Genomic DNA, 17,691 nt, shown 5'->3' with positions numbered 1-17,691 from the left:
TACAGTTCTCCACCTTCCCCCTCTTTTCCACACCACTGGAGAAGCTTCACAGCAAAAGCCTCAATCTCAACCACTTAGCTGAGCCACTTATTTACAGTGTGAATGCTGTCGTCCTGAAACACCTGTAGATGCACAGAAAAATGGAATAGTTCACTGTAGTGTGGAATGAGGGGTGGGTGGCAATTAGGGCATGAATTTTAGAACACGCACGAGTTCTTAAGGATGTATATGTATTTTAGATCTCCCTGATTTATAACTTAATGCGGTGTTTATGGAGCCCAAGGCAGATACCAACCTTTGCCTCATGGTAAAGTCTGCCTCTGGGTACTGCAGCAGCTACAGACAACTGTGGACATGGACTCAATTGTCATTTTGGTGGTATATTTCAACAGGTTTTCAATACTGATGCAGGTTGTCTGGTCAAACACTGATGTGCCTTTATCATACTTTAGTTTCTAATTTACCACATTAAACTTTGACTGATTGTTCGTAAACATACAACATACGCCTGAGTAAATATATGTTCTAAAGACCTCGCTGAATTGTAGATTTGTAGAAATGTAGAGTTTTCACTCTTACAGATGGTTCCTCATGCATGACATGGCATGACAACTTATTCCCACTGTTATAATATTTGCACTGGGCTTTCAGCTGGGTCTGTAATGCTCCTAAAGTGAATATTCCTAACATAAAGAAGTGGATAATATCCCAAATCTCAATAAGCTCTCAGAAATCTGCGAACACAGTCCTGAAATCATTTAATCAACCCCTTCTCAAGCACCACGCAACAGCATCCATCACTTGATTGGAGGGCCTTGCAGTCTGTGGCAGACCTTACCCTGTGGGCCTCCATGTTGTAGCAATTACATTCAGTTCCCCCACTCCCACTCACCGCTATCAACGGTACTATCTCTGTGCTGTGCAGTATTTACTGAGGAATGTTAAACTTTGAGCTGAGAGGCATTCCAATCATCTCTCGTTATGCACACACTCCAATCAGCCTCTCGTTAACACCTGACACTACCTGCCATTAACAAAGCACACTAATTAGGGGTCCCAATCAGCCAACACAGGAGTGTGCTCTCCAAAAACTACTGAAGCCTAGCTAAACTGTGAGGGGGTAGGATCTCAGAAAACATTACCGCTAGTAGACGAGGCATGGTCTCTACTCCTTAGTGTTTTTTTTTTTTTTTTTCCAGGCAAGATTGCTTGAGCAGTCATTATACCACTTTATCCAAGGAACAGACACACTGACATCAAAGAAACTCATACTTATGCCGGCGCACAACATATGATATCAAAGCTGATTTAGGCACCTCTGATGGACCCAGACGAATTTTCAAGATCAGCTGGAGGAACATAACGGAGTCCTCTCAATGGAATTAAAATCAGTCATAACATAACTTGAAGACAAACTGAACTATGTCCAGGCAGCGGTCACAGACCATATAGCAGGGGTGTCCAATCATGTGCCATGGAGGGCCAAGAGGCTGCAGGTTTTCATTCCAACCAAAAACTCCACCAGGTGATTTCACTAATCACCTCACCTTGTATCAGAAAGGACGAACTAATCAGTGAAGTGAACCTGCAGCCTCTTGGCCCTCCATGGCACATGATTGGACACCCCTGCTATATAGACACCACATGACATCCCTCAAAGCTAACGTGAACCAGCTCAGTGACAAGATTGAGGCAATGGAGGCTAAATGTACAGCTATGGAGGAGTGCTACAATACGCTAAAGGCCAAAACCATCTACCACCACAACAACATAAAAATAATTGGCCTACCCAAGTTAAGTGCACAACCTATGTCGTCCTATTCCAAGCTGCTGATGGAGCGCCTCGGCAATGGCATCCTCCTCCAGGTCCCCTCCAGGGCTTGATCACGGCCACAGAGCCCTTACTGCCAATCCAGGCCCAGGAGCTAGGCAAGGAGCAGTGACCGCAGGCATCCACCCCTGAAAGACGAGGAAGGCGATCGTTTAAGAGGCCAGACGGAGGAGAGGTAAGCTGTTCTATGAGGGGAAACCAGTGGCAATCTTTCAAGACTCGATGTCACTGAGCAACGCTTGGTATAATGGAATGTGATGTCAGTCCTCTATCAACGAGGAGTTAAACCATTGCTCCTATACCCAACGATCCAACAAATCACAATCAAAGATGAGGAGAAAGTACTGAGTGAAGGACCCTGCAACTTTCCTGGCAACCCAGCACAACAATGCACCGCAGTCTCCAGCCAGGAATGAGCAATAATAGTGGCTGATGGAATTTGTGAAACCTCACTGTTGAAAATATTCTTGGATAAATTTTAATTACACCTAAACAAAGTATTTCTAGAGCAAAAACCTTTTTTTTTTTTTTTTTTTTTTTTTTTTAACACATATGCAAATTATATCTTTGTGCACAAAACTTTCTCACACAAAATATTTATATCATAACAAATATTTCTACTGTCACGGTTCAGGAAGGACCCAAATGCAGTTCATCACACAACAGAGGCGCTAGTAAAATAAAGCAGAGACTTTATTTAGACGTGCAGCCAGTTTACAAATCGGTCTGTTCCAAGATCCAATACCAGTAGACAGTCCAAGCAGGCAGAGGCACAAAAACATCAGACAGTAATCCAAAGTAACAAGCAGGCATAAGTCAAAAGCAGGCAGAACAGATGGGCAGGCGGGATAGATACATTTGGCTGGAGGTCAACTGACGATCTGGCAAATAACAGGCAAGGCAAACTAAATATTAAGGAGTCAAATGAACAGACAAGCAACAGGTGTGTGACGGACAGGTGACTGACTAATGAGAGGGTACGTGGATGCGTAGATGGGTGTGGTAGGAGTTTTGCAAGGCAAGTTGGCAGCAGATGATTTGGGAAAAAAAAAACAGTACAAATGGAGAATACAAGTGGGGATGTGTGTGTATTAGAGTGTAGATCGGGCTGCATATTTGTCTGAACCCGACAGGCATTCTTTTTTTGTATTCAAATCTAACCTGAACCAGAGACTTTGCTTGTCCTCCATCACTAGGTTGCATTTACCGCCTGAAATTTCCTCCATTTTCCACCAGCCCCCCTACACAAGTCTTATTTTCAAAAAATCAAGTTTCACAAGTGTCGCTTTGGCATTCCCTGGTTGTAACATTGCGCAGAGCTGTCCCTGTTTTATTTAAAAAAAAGAAAAAAAAAAAAGAAAAAAAAAGTCAACAAGATTAACTCGAAGATTAGCTGAAAAGATATACTTTTTACATGGATAGATCATCAAGTAAGATACAAGCTTCACAAGTCTCGGTTTGACATTTCCAGGCTTATGCCCCTGCTCGTCTGGTGGGAGGGGCTTAGGAAAAACGGGAGGGGGGAGCGCTGCATGAGGAGGGCGTATTTTCAAATTCTTTCCCAGAAAACTGTCTACCCCAGCAGTAATCCAGTTAAATTAAGGCTACGTTTACACATAGTCGGGTATTTTGAGAAACGAATATTTCCCTCCCTCTGTTTTCCAAAATAACATCGTGCACACAGCGTAGTTTTCAAAAAAGTTTTCGTTTACATCAACCCGCATAAATACACCGTCGAGCGCCATCATAACTACGGCAAGCCTAGGGCTGGGCGATATATCGATATAAAAATCATATCGATATATTTTTAAATGTGATATGGAATCAGACTATATCGCATATATCGATATAGTTCAAATTTGCGCTGTGATCCTTGCTCTGCTGCGCTGCTGACCTGGAGCTCTCTGCACTGCTCCGCACGCCCCCGCCCCTCCTCTGTCGTGCACAGAGGAGGGGCGGGGCAGGAACAAACACTCCGGCACTCTCGGAGTAATTTCATGGGGCTGGGGCCGTTGTCGCGTGTCTCCACCGCAGGAACTACCCCGAAGGAGAGAGTTCCTTAACTTTTACAGGGGCTAAAAACGGCCCTGCCTCGGGGTAGGGACTCTGAGCAGCCCCGAAAAACTCCCGGGTGGGGCTTGGGGTTTACTTGGTGCTGATTGGATTTACTCTCGGCGCGATGTGGTGTCAACAGAAAGCAAACAGCCGGGCACTAGGCGTCCCTAGCAACACGGCCAACACTACCAAGCTAACGCTAACGTGCTATCTAACGTTAGCTAACGCTAACAACACACTTTTATTCGGCATTTTTAGGGGCGCTAACGTTAGTTTTAGCGGACGTTAGTTAACACTAACAACAGGCTTTTTTAACAACACGCATTTTGATGCCCGGTCATGGTCGCGCAACCGCCCGTTGACTTTACAGGAACTTTCCTCCTACTCAGCTCTCTAAGTGGAGACACGGCAGGTGAGAGGGCCGAGCGAGAGGACGTTCCTGTAGTAGCTCCTGCCCCCCAAATACTACCAGGAACACTGCAGAAGCCCCAGCCACAAGCCATCCACAACCCAATAAAGCTCCAGCCCCGTCATGTCATATTTGACTTTGACTTAACTGAACATTTGCTCTCACATTGCGGAAAAAATATCGGGATATATATCGTATATCGATATTCAGCCAAAATATATCGGGATATGACTTTTGGTCCATATCGCCCAGCCCTAGCCAAGCCTATGGGCAGCGGTGTAGGACGAAGGAGAAAGCCATGCAAGCCAATCAGAAGCATCATATCGACAACAACGAATAACACAAGCAACTTCCTGTGATGCATAATGTGACGTCGACTGCCTAAAAAGCTGTTTTTCTCCGTTTTTCTCAGTTTACATGCAAACGCGAAACGGGAGTTTTCCTAAATCTCCACTCTGGCCAGAGTTTTTAGAAAGAATCGTTTTCAGAGGTGAATTCGCCGTTTGCCTGTAAAAGAAGGGCACAAACGAAGGGAAATGTCTCTGTTTTTAAAAATACCCATGTATGTGTAAACGGGCCCTCAGACAGCAACCAAGGCAGCAGCTGAGATGCAAGGCGGCCTGCTAAGAATGTGTTGAATCTCCAGTTTGAGGAGTTTTTGTTCCAAAACTGTTCATGATGATGAAGTGAAAGCCGTGAGTCTCAGCACCTGGCTATGTAGCCTTTCAAAAAACAACCCTATCGATCAACAACCCTGTCAACCTCCCACAAATATGTCATTTTGTAATACAGGGCAGTGAAAATCTTACCTGCTGCATATTCAAACAGTCTTATATTTGAAACCAAACTCAGATGCTCCTGCCTTTTTATGAAAAATTTTTGAATTACTCCCAGATGATGGTGCATCTAGGGTGTATGTCAGTGGAGACTTCAACTTATCTGGACCCATCTCTAGACAGATCATCTTCTAAACCTCCTCCAACAATCAATTCAGTTCAAATATTAAATAACTTCCAGGAATAAGGGAGACATTTGAAGAATACAACATCCTTACAAAAAAGAATACTCATTTTATTCACATGTGCCTCAATCATACACTAGAATTGATTACTTTTTAGTGGAATCTGGCGTCATCCCCAATATAAGCAACACACATGATCATAATAGATTAATTTCTGATCATAGTCCTGTTACAATACAACTGCAATCAGTTGTTTCCAAACCAAAATTTAACTGGAGATTTAATCCTCTCCGTTTATCGTCACCAGGTTTGAAGGAATACATGATTAAAAAGCTGAGAGACTTTCTAGAGATGAACGATAACGGGTAGGTTTCAGACTCCACTCTCTGGGAAGCACTTAAATGCACCATGAGAGGACTTATTATTTCCTTTGAATCATCAAGGAAAAAGGAAAAAAGGAAAGAATGAATGACATTGAACAGGAAATCACTCATATAGAACAAACATAAAATACATCGCTACTGCAGTCTGACTACAACAAGATTTTGAAATTAAAATCTGAATACAACTCAATCCTTGAAGGTGAGATTAGTAGTTTATTGTTAAAAACAAAACAAAAACATTTCGAGCTAAGTGATAAACCTCAAAAACTGCTTTCAAAACAACTTAAAGGGGAGTTGGCAAAAACGGCTATTCATAAAATAAAGTCAGATGACAGACAAATATTTACAGATCAACAAGATATTAATGATCAGTTTAGTTTTTTTTATTCCAATCTTTACGCTTCAACTTCCACTGCAACAGAAGAAGATTACTCTCAATATTTTAGTTCTTTAACTTTGCCACAGATAAGTGAGACTAGCCAGTGCTGTTTGGAAAGACCTTTTTCTATAGCCGAATTAGCCAACGTGATTAAATCATTTCCCACAGGTAAATGTCCTGGACCGGATGGGTTTGGTGCTGAGTTTCACCAAGCGTTCCATGACATTTTAACACCTTTATTACTCAGGATGATCAATGATTCAATGGAAAGAAAATCACTCCCATGCTCTCTTTATGAGGCAAATGTGTGCGTTTTATTGAAAAAGGGAAAGGATCCCATGGATCCCGCTAATTACAGGCCCATCTCCCTCCTCAATCTTGATCATAAAATTTTAACCAAAGTGCTGTCCACTAGATTAAATAAGCAAATAGCATCAATTATCCATCCAGATCAAGCTGGATTCATTCCTGGCAGCCTTTCTTTTTTCAATGTGAGGCGTTTGTTAAATATATTATATTCTGAGAGGGGTGACATCACCAAAGCAGCGGTCTTGACACTGGATGCTCAGAAAGCTTTTTATTCCATCAAATGGCTGTACTTATTAGAAACTCTGAGGAGGTTTGGATTTGGAAACACTTTTGTGGACTGGATTGCAATGATTTATCATTCCCCTAAAGCATATGTCATAACAAACAGAGTGTCATCGGAGCCAATTAGTTTGCATCGAGGCATGAGACAGGGAGATTGCCTGTCCCCTCTGTTATTTAACATAGCATTAGAACCTTTGGCAATTGGGATAAGAACTCATCCTCATATTAAGGGTATCCCAATCGGTACAAAAGAATGTCTTGTTAATTTGTATGCAGATGATCTACTAGTCACTTTAATGGACCCTGAAGAGGGTATCTTTCATCTTCTAGAATACATCAGCTCAGTAAAATTTCAGGTTACACCAAAAAATCAAGCCAAAAGTGAACCAATGCCAATTGGAGGAAATATAGCCTTACAAAATTGCCCAGTGAAAATTGTTCAGGACCTTGGACTTAAGATATCAAAAAATCCCAAATCGCTGCTCAAACTGAATCTAGATGAAACCATTGACAAATTAAAAGGCAACATAGAATACTGGAGGACCCTGCCACTGTCCATGATAGGTAGAGTAAATGCCATAAAGATGGTATCTTTACCAAAATTCTTATATCTTTTTCAAAACTTACCGGTATTTATACCTGCTGACTATTTAAAAAAAAAAAAAAAAAAAACAGAAACAGTCATTTTAGATTTCATCTGGGGTTACAAAAAACATAGATTATCCAAAAAACATTCATTTAGAAACACTCTGGATAGAGGTCTGGGTCTCCCAGTATTTAAAGATTATTATTGGGCAGCTAATGCTCGGGCAATGGTATACTGGCAGTTGGGGTCTCCAGACCATGAATCACTAAATTCTGTGCCTTTGTGGATAAAATTGGAACTTTAAAAAAGACACATGCCTCACTGTCCTTTTTACTGTTTACCAACACGGCATCGTCTGTCAAATCAGTGAGTCACAGTTTTGTTGTTAGAAATTCACTCAAGATTCTAAATCAAATCAAGCATGTTTATAAAGTTCCTAATGTATCAATATACACACCAATCTGTCATAATCATGCCTTTGCCCCAGCAGTTTCGGACAGTACATTTGCTGCATGGAGTGTAAAAGGGCTTAAATCTATAAAGGGTTTCTATATAGACAGAGAGTTTGCATCTTTTGGTCAATTAAGTCAGGAGTATAACCTGCCTCATTCAAATTTTTTTTTCCGTTATATGCAACTCAGGCATTTTGTAAGGGAAAACATTCCCCAATTTGAATTTACTTGAGGCCATACTCTCCTGGACCTGTTTTCACTTTCTCCAGACAGAAAGAAACTTATTTCTAAATCTGTAAATTTCTTTTCTAATGATTGTGAATCATCATCCTATATTAAGAAGGCATGGGAAAGAGAAATGAATGCTGTACTGCCTGACAAAATATGGAAGACTGCACTCTCCAATGTACAAAAGTGCTCAATAAACAGTAGATATAGGTTATTACAGTTCAAAGTAATTCATCGTTTCCATTATTGTAAGGTTATGTTACATAGGCTTTATCCTTCTGTGTCTCCAGTTTGTGATAAATGTACATCAAATGATGCCACCTTGCTTCATTCATTCTGGGACTGTTCAGTAATCTTTTCATTTTGGTCAAGTATTTTTTACTTTTTTCCCGGGGTATATCGCCGGACACTCTCTCCAGACAGAGACTTGGCTGTTTTTGGATGCTCAGAGGACCCTCTATCTCTTCCTCCACACATCCAGACAGGTCTATTGTTGGGCTCGATACTAGCGAAAAAGCTTATCGTCAAAGGTTGGAAGGCACTCACCCCACCTTGTTTTAAAAACTGGCTGCATGAACTTATTTCAGTCATTCACATGGAGAAATTACGATTTAATAACTTAAAGTGTCAACATAAATGGGAAGAATCTTGGGGTCCCTTAATGAAATACCCGGACTCAATATGAATTCTTTGTAGTTGCATCACATTGCTTTGTTTTTGCATAAATGTTGTTGTTGGGTTGTAACTTTGTTAATCAGGTTTATGTACTAGACCTGTAAGGACGAGCATTGTTTTTTTTTTCTTTCTTTTTTTGGTTCTCTTCTTCATTGGCTGGACCACTTTTTTAAATGCATTTATTTTTTTGGCTTTAGGGTCGACTGGTTGTTATGAGTACTTTTTTAATGACGTCTAGGTTTTCCTTGTCTAGTTTTGTCATGCAACAGCTGCACTCCTCTCCCTGTCGGTGTTTGTGTGTGTGTCTGTGTGTACATGTGTGAGTTATTGGTTCGGGACTGGTGCTCCCTTTGATTTGTGGGAAAAATTCTAATAAAAATATAAACTATTATATTTGAAACCACACTGAACTTGAAATCCACAGCTGAATCTGCTGAAAATAACTAATAACATTTAACCAAAAGCTTCTTCTCAGTCTCAACCTGGTGAAACATTTGAGCCAGTAACTATTAAATACCCTTTGAAGTAAAATTAAAAGGGAGCACAGTTGGAAAAATTATTTCACTCAAAAGGTAATTTCTTAATTTGTGTGGATTCATTACGCACCAAAAAGCAATCTCTCCCCTGTGACTGTGTCAAATTGACTATGTGCAGGGAAATGCGCTCATCTGCATAGCTGTCACAACGTTTCATAAGATGTGGCACCCAATAACTTCACAATGCACAGAATTACTGGTGTCAGTTTTAATGTGACATACCAATTTACATCACACACTGTGGGGACAAGCACACATTTCAAGCAGCTCCATGGTTAATAGGTGGAATGCTATCTGTATTATAATTTGGCTAGTGTGAAGTGTAATCAAGCTGTATTTGACTCAGTGGGAGACAACTGACTCGGCAGGCAACATATCAGGTGACTTGGGAACTCTGCTGACTGGGGCTGCATGTAAATTGGAATGGCACTACATGTACAATAGCTTTTAACCAAGTTCAGCTTGCATATTTCCCTGTGAAAGCCACGGGCACCACAGCGCTTGGCCACTTTTCCAGGCACTCATTAACTGGCATTAAATGTCAGCTGGATGTTTTCCACATGCCTAATCATCAATAAATTCTTTGATTGGAGACAAAGAGGCACTCTGCACCAGGAGGAACAATAATAGGAAATGTTTTAGTGCACTGTCAACACATATCAGGACTTTGTTTTGCTTAAGATCTGCAATAAAGGAAAGGATTGTAATTTTTCAGATTTAGTGCAGAAAACGTCAACACAACTTGCTGGAGTGTAGAGCCTAGGCGTGTATTTCAGATAGGACCAAACCAGTGAGTTTGAATGTTTGGCACATTTACTACAGCTAAAACATATTTTTGCAAATCATCTGGGGGTAGAAAAGATTTCACAACATGTAATCAACATCCCTGGATTTTCTAATTTCAATTTCTGGTTGAAAACACAGAAATGATCTGTTTTTACGCAACAAAACCGGTATTATCATGAACGATATGATGTGGCTCAGCCTTACCGTGCACCAAAAAGGAAGGAGCCAAAGTGAAGGAAGCTAGACCGCTGCATTTGAAAACACCCCCCACCACCGCCATTTGCATGTAAAATCAGTCTCATCCTCCTTAGGTGAAAATAATGAAGTCCTGACTGTATTGGCTGTGTTGTTATCAGCCTATTATTAAATGTTTAACAGCTACTGCCATTAGGGATTTCATTCCACATGAAATCAATAATTGCCACACAGCCAACGCCATGAAGAAGCTTGCCAGGGAGGAGAGGAGGTTCATCAATCACTGGTCAGTGACAACATGGGTGGTGGTGGCAGGGGATTCGACAGCCTTCTCAAGACATAGCTCCTTAAACATGACAGCTTTAAAATTACAGCTCTCTGGGACCATACACTACAGCAATGCACTCCTGATCAAAATCTTAAGACCAGTTGAGAAATTGCAAGAATTTACATTTTGCACTGTTTGATCTTAAGAAGGTTCTAAGTAGAGCTTCAAAATGCAAAAAGAAGAAATGGGAGTGAGACAAAAAAAAAAGTAGTAAGCAATTTATTGCAAACAACCATTAAACTGAAATGGGCTGTTCATCAGCTGATCAAAAGTTTAAGACCACTGCCTTTAAAAGCCCAAATCTTCACAAAAATGTGGATTCAGTGTCATTTTCTGTCTGGTATCCATACTGTCATGACCTCCTGATGGCAAAGGCAAAAAAGCTTTCTTGTTAATCACCTCAAAAATTCGTTTCGGCATGCTTGATGCTAGTGTTTCCAGGAGGCTAGTGGGAATGTTGCTCCAAGTGGTGAAGATGGCTTCACGGAGGGCATCCACTGTCTGGAACTGGTGTCCATTTCTGTAAACTTCCCTTGCCATCCAACCCCAAATGTTCTCAGTTGGATTTAGATCAGGGGAATACGCAGGATGGTTCAAAAGAGTGATGTTATTTCTCTCGAAGAAGTCCTTTGTCAGGCGGGCATTGTGAACTGCAGCTTTGTCCTGTTGAAAAACACAGTCATCACCACACAGACGATGGCCTTCAGTCATGAGGGATGCCCCCTGCAACATCTCCACAAAGCCAGCTGCCGTTTGACGCCTCTGCACAACCTGAAGCTCGATTGTTCCATTGAAGGAAAAAGTCCCCCAGAGCATGATGGCACCCCCTCCACTGTGCCGTGTAGAAAACATCTCAGGTGGGATCTCCTTGTCATGCCAGTAACGTTGGAAGCCATCAGGACCGTCAAGGTTAAATTTTTTCTCATCAGAGAATAAAACTTTCTTCCACCTTTCAATGTCCCATGTTTGGTGCTCTCATGAACACTCCAAACAGGCAATTTTGTGCTGTTGAAGGAGACGAGGCCTTTGAAGACGTTTTTTGTTCTTAAAACCCTTCTCTCGCAGATGCCGTCTGATGGTTATGAGACTGCAGTTGGCACCAGTGACAAGCTTAATTTGGGCCGAGGATCGTCCTGTGTCTTGATGGACAGCCAACTGGATCCTCCGGCTCAGGGCCAGTGAAATTTTTTTGGGTCTACCACTTGACTTTTTTGTTCCATAACCCTCGGGATCTTTTAGGAAGTTTAAAATGACTGTCTTACTGCATCCAACCTCAGCAGCAATGGCACGCTGCGAGAGGCCTTGCTTATGCAGCTCAACAATCCGACCGTGTTCAAAGACAGAGAGCTTTTTTGCCTTTGCCATCAGGAGGTCATGACAGTGTGGATACCTGACAGAAAATGACACTGAATCCACATTTTTGTGAAGATTTGGGCTTTTAAAGGCAGTGCTCTTAAACTTTTGATCAGCTGATGAACAGCCTATTTCAGTTTAATGGTTGTTGCTTACTCAATTTTTTTTTTTCTCACTCCCATTTCTTCTTTTTGCATTTTGAAGCTCTAGTTAGAACCTTCTTAAGATCCAACAGTGCAAAATGTAAATTCTTGCAATTTCTCAACTGGTCTTAAGATTTTGATCAGGAGTGTACATGGGCACATCATCTTACAGGTCTATGGAGGAGGATTAAGAGCACACAGCAAAATTTTTTTTTTAAAAAATTGTGTTCTGATATTAAAGTCAGAATCAGAATTGTGGACTGGAACCACTGAATTCTGCTGCCACTTTCCAACTGAAATAATTAAAAAATAATTATATAAAAAAAATAATATTGCTGTGCGCATTAAATATGTTGCTGGCTGTTCTTTCGCGCAATAAATTTAGAACTAGAATCATTCTAACTTGCTACAGAGCCATAAAAAGTACCAGGTAATCTCACTATCATGTTCATTTCTTTGGCCAATCTGTTATCTCTGTTCAAGGATGACATCCAAAGTGCCAACTACAGCTTTGTTCATGTGTGATGGTCATCATGGGTGGCACACCACTTTGTTCCTCACAATCTTTAAATGTCACCACTAGGAGGCTCCAGTAGCTTAGTTCTGCCCCATTTGTAGCATTGTTTAGTTATGGCCACTATGACGTTCCGGTAAGTTAGTTTTGATAAAAGTCAGTGGTTGCAGTTTCACCTGTCATTTCAGTGTGACCTGGCATATCTGGGATATTGCAACGTTGTTGTTGACCCTGCCCTGGCTGACACTGCAGCCCACTCACTTGTGCACTCTGTATGTGCCACAATCAGGGGCATTCAAGTTTCTAAGCCATCTCCCCTAGTTGGGATTCGGCAATAATGAATATTGATCCTTACATAACAAGTGCTACTTCCGACATACTGATGAAAGCTCTGAACTATGGCTACCATCAGAATGACCACCTACTCTGCAGAGCTGGATCCTCACAGACTGGACATACAGTACCACAAAAACAGAACAGACTGAATCTAAGGCACTTTTTTGTAGGAAGGTGCAGACTGAACCTAAACTGAGCTCAGAGCCTGGAAGATGTGCATGCCTCTCTATGGGTCCTGACCATGATTAAATCGTGTGGATGGCTCGTGATGAATGACAACATTATTCCCATTAAGCTGGACACAGGTGCAAAAGCAAACTTCAGCATTAGGGATGTGCAAAATCTCAGGTGAAACCAAGGTAATCAAGGAGGACCATACCACTGATAGCATACAATGAACAAAGCATTGAAACACAGGGACAAGTACACTAAGGGTCATTGTGAGAGATAAGGCTTCCAGCTCACTGTTTATGATGCCTGAAGGACATATGAAAATATTGGGAACGTTGTCGTGGGATTGTTGAAACTTTCTTATACGATCAATGTACCAGGCTGTGTGCAGGAAGCTTCAAAGGACAAGATGAAGACAAGATGAAGACCCTGGGGATGCACAGCCGGTGTTTCATGCACCCCGAAGGGTTCCAGTTGCAATCCAAGAGAGACTGAGGAGAGAGTTGGATCTCACGGAAAATGTCAAGGTCATAAAGATTAAGAAACCCATGGTGTCTGTCAAGTCCAGGACATTAGAAAAAAAACATGTGCATGGATCCTAAGGGCCTTGACGCCAGTATCAAAAGGGAATAGTATCAGATTCCAAAGAGAGATGAAACTGAAACTGTAATGGAGCAAAATTCCTCTAAGATGGATCTGTCACATGGATTCTGGCAGCTGCTACTTGATGAGGGCAGTACTAGGTTGTGCACTTTCAACACATCGTTCAGATGCAATTCATACAAAGCTTGCTGGTTCAGGATTAGGTCTGCTCCCAAAATATTCCACCAAGCAATGGAGCAGATGATCCAAAGGCTGCAGGGTATGTGTGCATGATCTGATTCAACACAATCACAGACAATAAGGACTCAAACTGAACAGGGGCAAATGTCAGTTCAGTGTCGGTGAAATCTCATTCCTTGCGGACAAAATCCAGGAATCCAGTCAGATGAGGCAAAATTACAAGATATACATGACACAGATAATCCCAGAGACAAGGAAAGGGTTCAGAAGGTGGAATGGTTAATAATCTGAGAATAAACTCATCCCAAACCTGCCAGCCTATGTGAGGAAACTGGTTCATCATGACAGAGAGTTCCAGTAAGGCCATGAGCTTGAGAGAGAATGGATGGAGCTGTTACAGGTCCCAGCTAGTGAACCTCTGCTCGTGTTCTTGGTGTCAACTAATGCCTCAAAGGACGGCCTTGGAGCCATTCTGCACCACCGACACCACGGTGGAGAATGGCAGCCAGTGGTGTATGCTTCCTGCACTATGACAGCAGCAAAGCGTTGATACACCCAAATTTAGATGGAAATCCTGGGGTTGGCATTTGGTTTAGAGGATTTTTTTTAGATTCCCTAATGCCAAGTTCACCCTAGACGATTTTAGCCCTGATTTTCCATTCGCCGAAAGTTTCTGGAGCTTGCCAAACAAAAGCCCCAGATCAGAGGCAAATTGGCACTCACTCGGTGCTCGCAAATAAAAATGAGTAAACTGCTCAAAGACGCGAGCTGAGAGGCTCGCCGATGTGTCACCAACAGATCTAGATGTTTAGCCTGCTAGATATCTGGGATGCACTACAGCCACTGAGACCACAAAACACAAGCTTCTCTGCTGTCATGTGCAGCAGCTCCCTTCCTGAACCCATCCATTTCTCATTCTCTCTTGCTCACACACACACACACATCCACACACACCCTCTACATTGGCAATGGCATACACAACATTTTCCAACTTTGCCAAAGCATAACACAAGCAGGCAATATCTACCTTTTTATTGCAAAAATATTTATTTATCGCCAACTCTCTCTGCAAAACAGACAGGTTTCTGCCCTGTCACTTCTCATGTTTTTTGTGACAAAACGTCATTTGGAGACCAGACCGACTTGTTGGGGATTCCTCCTGGTGAAAGATCTTGTAATGTATGACCCCTCTGTCACTGCTCATTCATGTAGAGTGAACATTACTACAACTTAAAGAATCCTGATTTAAGACAGCAAGCTGTGTCATGTGAACAGCGCAGCGATCTGACGACTTGGACAGCTCTGTGGTGTGAACTTGGCATGAGGTTGTTCTAAAAACTGAGCACAAGCTTCTTTTGGGAATTACAAAGACAAAATTTGTGACATGTCTCCACACACACTGAGCTTGATAATGAAGCTTCAACACAAAGGAAGCCAGGCTCACTGAGCATAGAGTGAAACGGAGAAAGATCTGGCTCGCCATCAAGTCATGGTCTATGCAACACTTAACAGTTAACAAAGATAGCTCTGGAGGACACAAAGGACCCCACAGTGAGGAAGGTCATGCAGATTCTCCATGACGGCTGGGAGAAAGGCTCACGCATGCAGGAAAGAGCTCTCGGTACAACAGGGGCTGCTGCTGGTGACAGGATTTGTGGTTCCCACTACCATATAAGCTGCTTTTCCACTGCACGGTACGGCTCAACTCAACCTCAGGCAACCTCAGGTTTTCCCTCAGGCAAAAGCCGTGGATAGACCTGGTACGTGGTACGTTTTTTTGGTGTCCGTCCAAAGTGAGCTGATCCTTCACTAAAAGGTGATGGGAAACACTGCAGACCTCTGGCATATGGGCCCAGCGCAAACTCGAATACTGTGATTACACATACGGGAGTCACAGACTAAGATGTCCTTTTAAACTGGAATATCTGAAATTCACTTTCTGTACCATGGACTGTTAGTACATCTAGATTCATCTTAGTCTGGATTAAATGATCTGATTTCCAGTTTAAAGGTTGATGACTGCCCTGAGGTTTAAATTAAACATCAAAATCAGCAAGTTTAGCATCAGATTAATGTCGTTTGTCAGAGGAGAAACAGCGTTCATCGCGTTTCTTCTCCAGTTTCACACAATTCTGGACTTCTCTAGGTTGAGTCCAAGTTTTATGAGCGTTCACTGGGTTTTCAAATTAACCCTTTGAGTAAACTCACTTGATTCCTTTGAAAAACATGGAAGAAAGATAATGAGCAAATAAGCAAAAAAATTACCTGGAAGTTAGCTGGAAATTAGTTAAAAATGAATCTTGTAGATTTTCATTTTATTCTTAATCTGGTCTGCAGAGTCCAGAAGTAACTAATCTGAAGTTAAAATGTGTTTTGGAAATTCACTTTTTACATCATAATTAGCTATTCTGGGTTAAAGCTTAGTCCTGCTTTAATTAAATCTCTGTCCAGGAAACTGTCCCATGAAGTTAATCTTTGCCAGCTATGGTATTTTCTTGCACAGTGGTTTTTAATTATGGCCCTCCATATGCCTGTTTCAGTCATCTGAACTGCATCTTTATACGAATTCAGTCATGTGACCTAAAGCTCTCTGTGTCCTCCTTTGCCGGGGCATACAAAGAGCGATATACCTTTTGAAGACGGCAGCACACAGCAGCTCGGATCTGTATCTGGCTTGTGTCGTACGGGGAAGCCCCCCTGGAGAGTTTTAAATCTCCAGTGGAGCTTGTGATGGGGTGCAGAAATCACACACGGCCTCCAGCTGGTCACACACCTGAGAGCAGAGATGAGGCATGGGTAGACAAAAAAACAAGAATTAAAGGAAACACAAAAAGCCTGCTATAATCTGCAGCAGCCTCTATTTCAAGAGAAAGACGTAGTCTGATGATGTCTGGTGTTTGGTCAAAAAGAACCAGAGGCATGGGACATGTCACTCCCAGATCTTTCTGGGTTTTATGGAAATGTTTATTGCAGGAAATGGAGAAATCTCCTGAAAACCACATTTCAGTCAAGCTGACAGAGAGGAAAGGCTAATCCTCTCGCTCTCGCACAGAGAAATGACAGAGAAATCGAATTTTAATGGTTCAACTGCAACAAAAAATATAAATGCAAAACAAAGTGACAAAATGTTGAAATTATGACCACTGACAGCGCATCATTATGCTTTTCTGCAGTTTGAGGGTTGGCATTGGGGAAACCTTGGGAACCACAGCAGTTTAGTCACTTATTTCTAGTTGTTCAAGTGCTCTGCCCGTCTAATCTTCACATAAAGGATACAGTGAACCTTTTAGAAAATTGTAAATAGGCCGAAATGTTTTAAAGCCACCAAGTTTGATCTTACCAGTTGGTATTTTGTTTTGCCTGGCTAGGCTGTTCTTCTCACTCTGCTCAGGAAATCTCACTGTTGGACAAATAAAGTTCAAACTGATGTTGGCTGATGCCATGTGCGCCTTCTACTTCACTCTCAAATTTCTTTATTTTATTTTTATTTTATTCGATTTATAAAGGACAGTGTGCACTTACATAAGTTATTCAAAAGAATAAAAAAATGAGTGCACCAGATTTAAGGCCCATATATGCTGAACGTTAAATACATATCCGGATACAGATGGAGCCTTCTGTCTGTGCTCCGCGTTCATTTTGTCCGATTTCTGCACGTTTCCATAAAGCTTACGGGTACGGGCCAAACGGAGCAGTACCACCGGAAATCATGGGGGCAGTGTTGCTGTCACTACCCGATATGTAGCTCTAGTGAGACACAAGGAAGAAATAAGACTGGCAGAACCTTTTGAGGAAAGGCTGTGCGAGTTGGTTAGAAACTATAAACATCTCAATGATGTTACTTCTCCTGGACACCGGGATAAACAAATGATACAGAACAGCTGGGAGGAGACTGGAAGGGAATTAAATGTGGGTTTGATGTTGTCATTAACTTTTGACTGTGGGCTGCCCCCTGGTGGATATATTGGTTTACATACATGCCAACAAAAAGGACGC

General features: G+C 41.9%; 1 long non-coding RNA gene across 1 annotated transcript in view; it reads right to left on the bottom strand.

The window, feature by feature from the left end:
- LOC115369630 (uncharacterized) overlaps positions 1 to 17,691 on the bottom strand; it is a 46,940-nt gene that overhangs the window by 5,684 nt on the left and 23,565 nt on the right. Inside the window, exons 3-4 of the long non-coding RNA XR_003929184.1 lie at positions 16,326 to 16,468; positions 1,790 to 1,959 (exon numbers count right to left, since the gene is read on the bottom strand). This is a non-coding gene — a long non-coding RNA (uncharacterized LOC115369630). The remainder of the gene's footprint in view (positions 1 to 1,789; positions 1,960 to 16,325; positions 16,469 to 17,691) is intronic.

Source organism: Myripristis murdjan, chromosome 13, assembly GCF_902150065.1.
Source record: "Myripristis murdjan chromosome 13, fMyrMur1.1, whole genome shotgun sequence".
Classification (NCBI taxonomy): Eukaryota; Metazoa; Chordata; class Actinopteri; order Holocentriformes; family Holocentridae; genus Myripristis; species Myripristis murdjan.
This window is presented reverse-complemented; position numbering and strand designations above follow the sequence as displayed.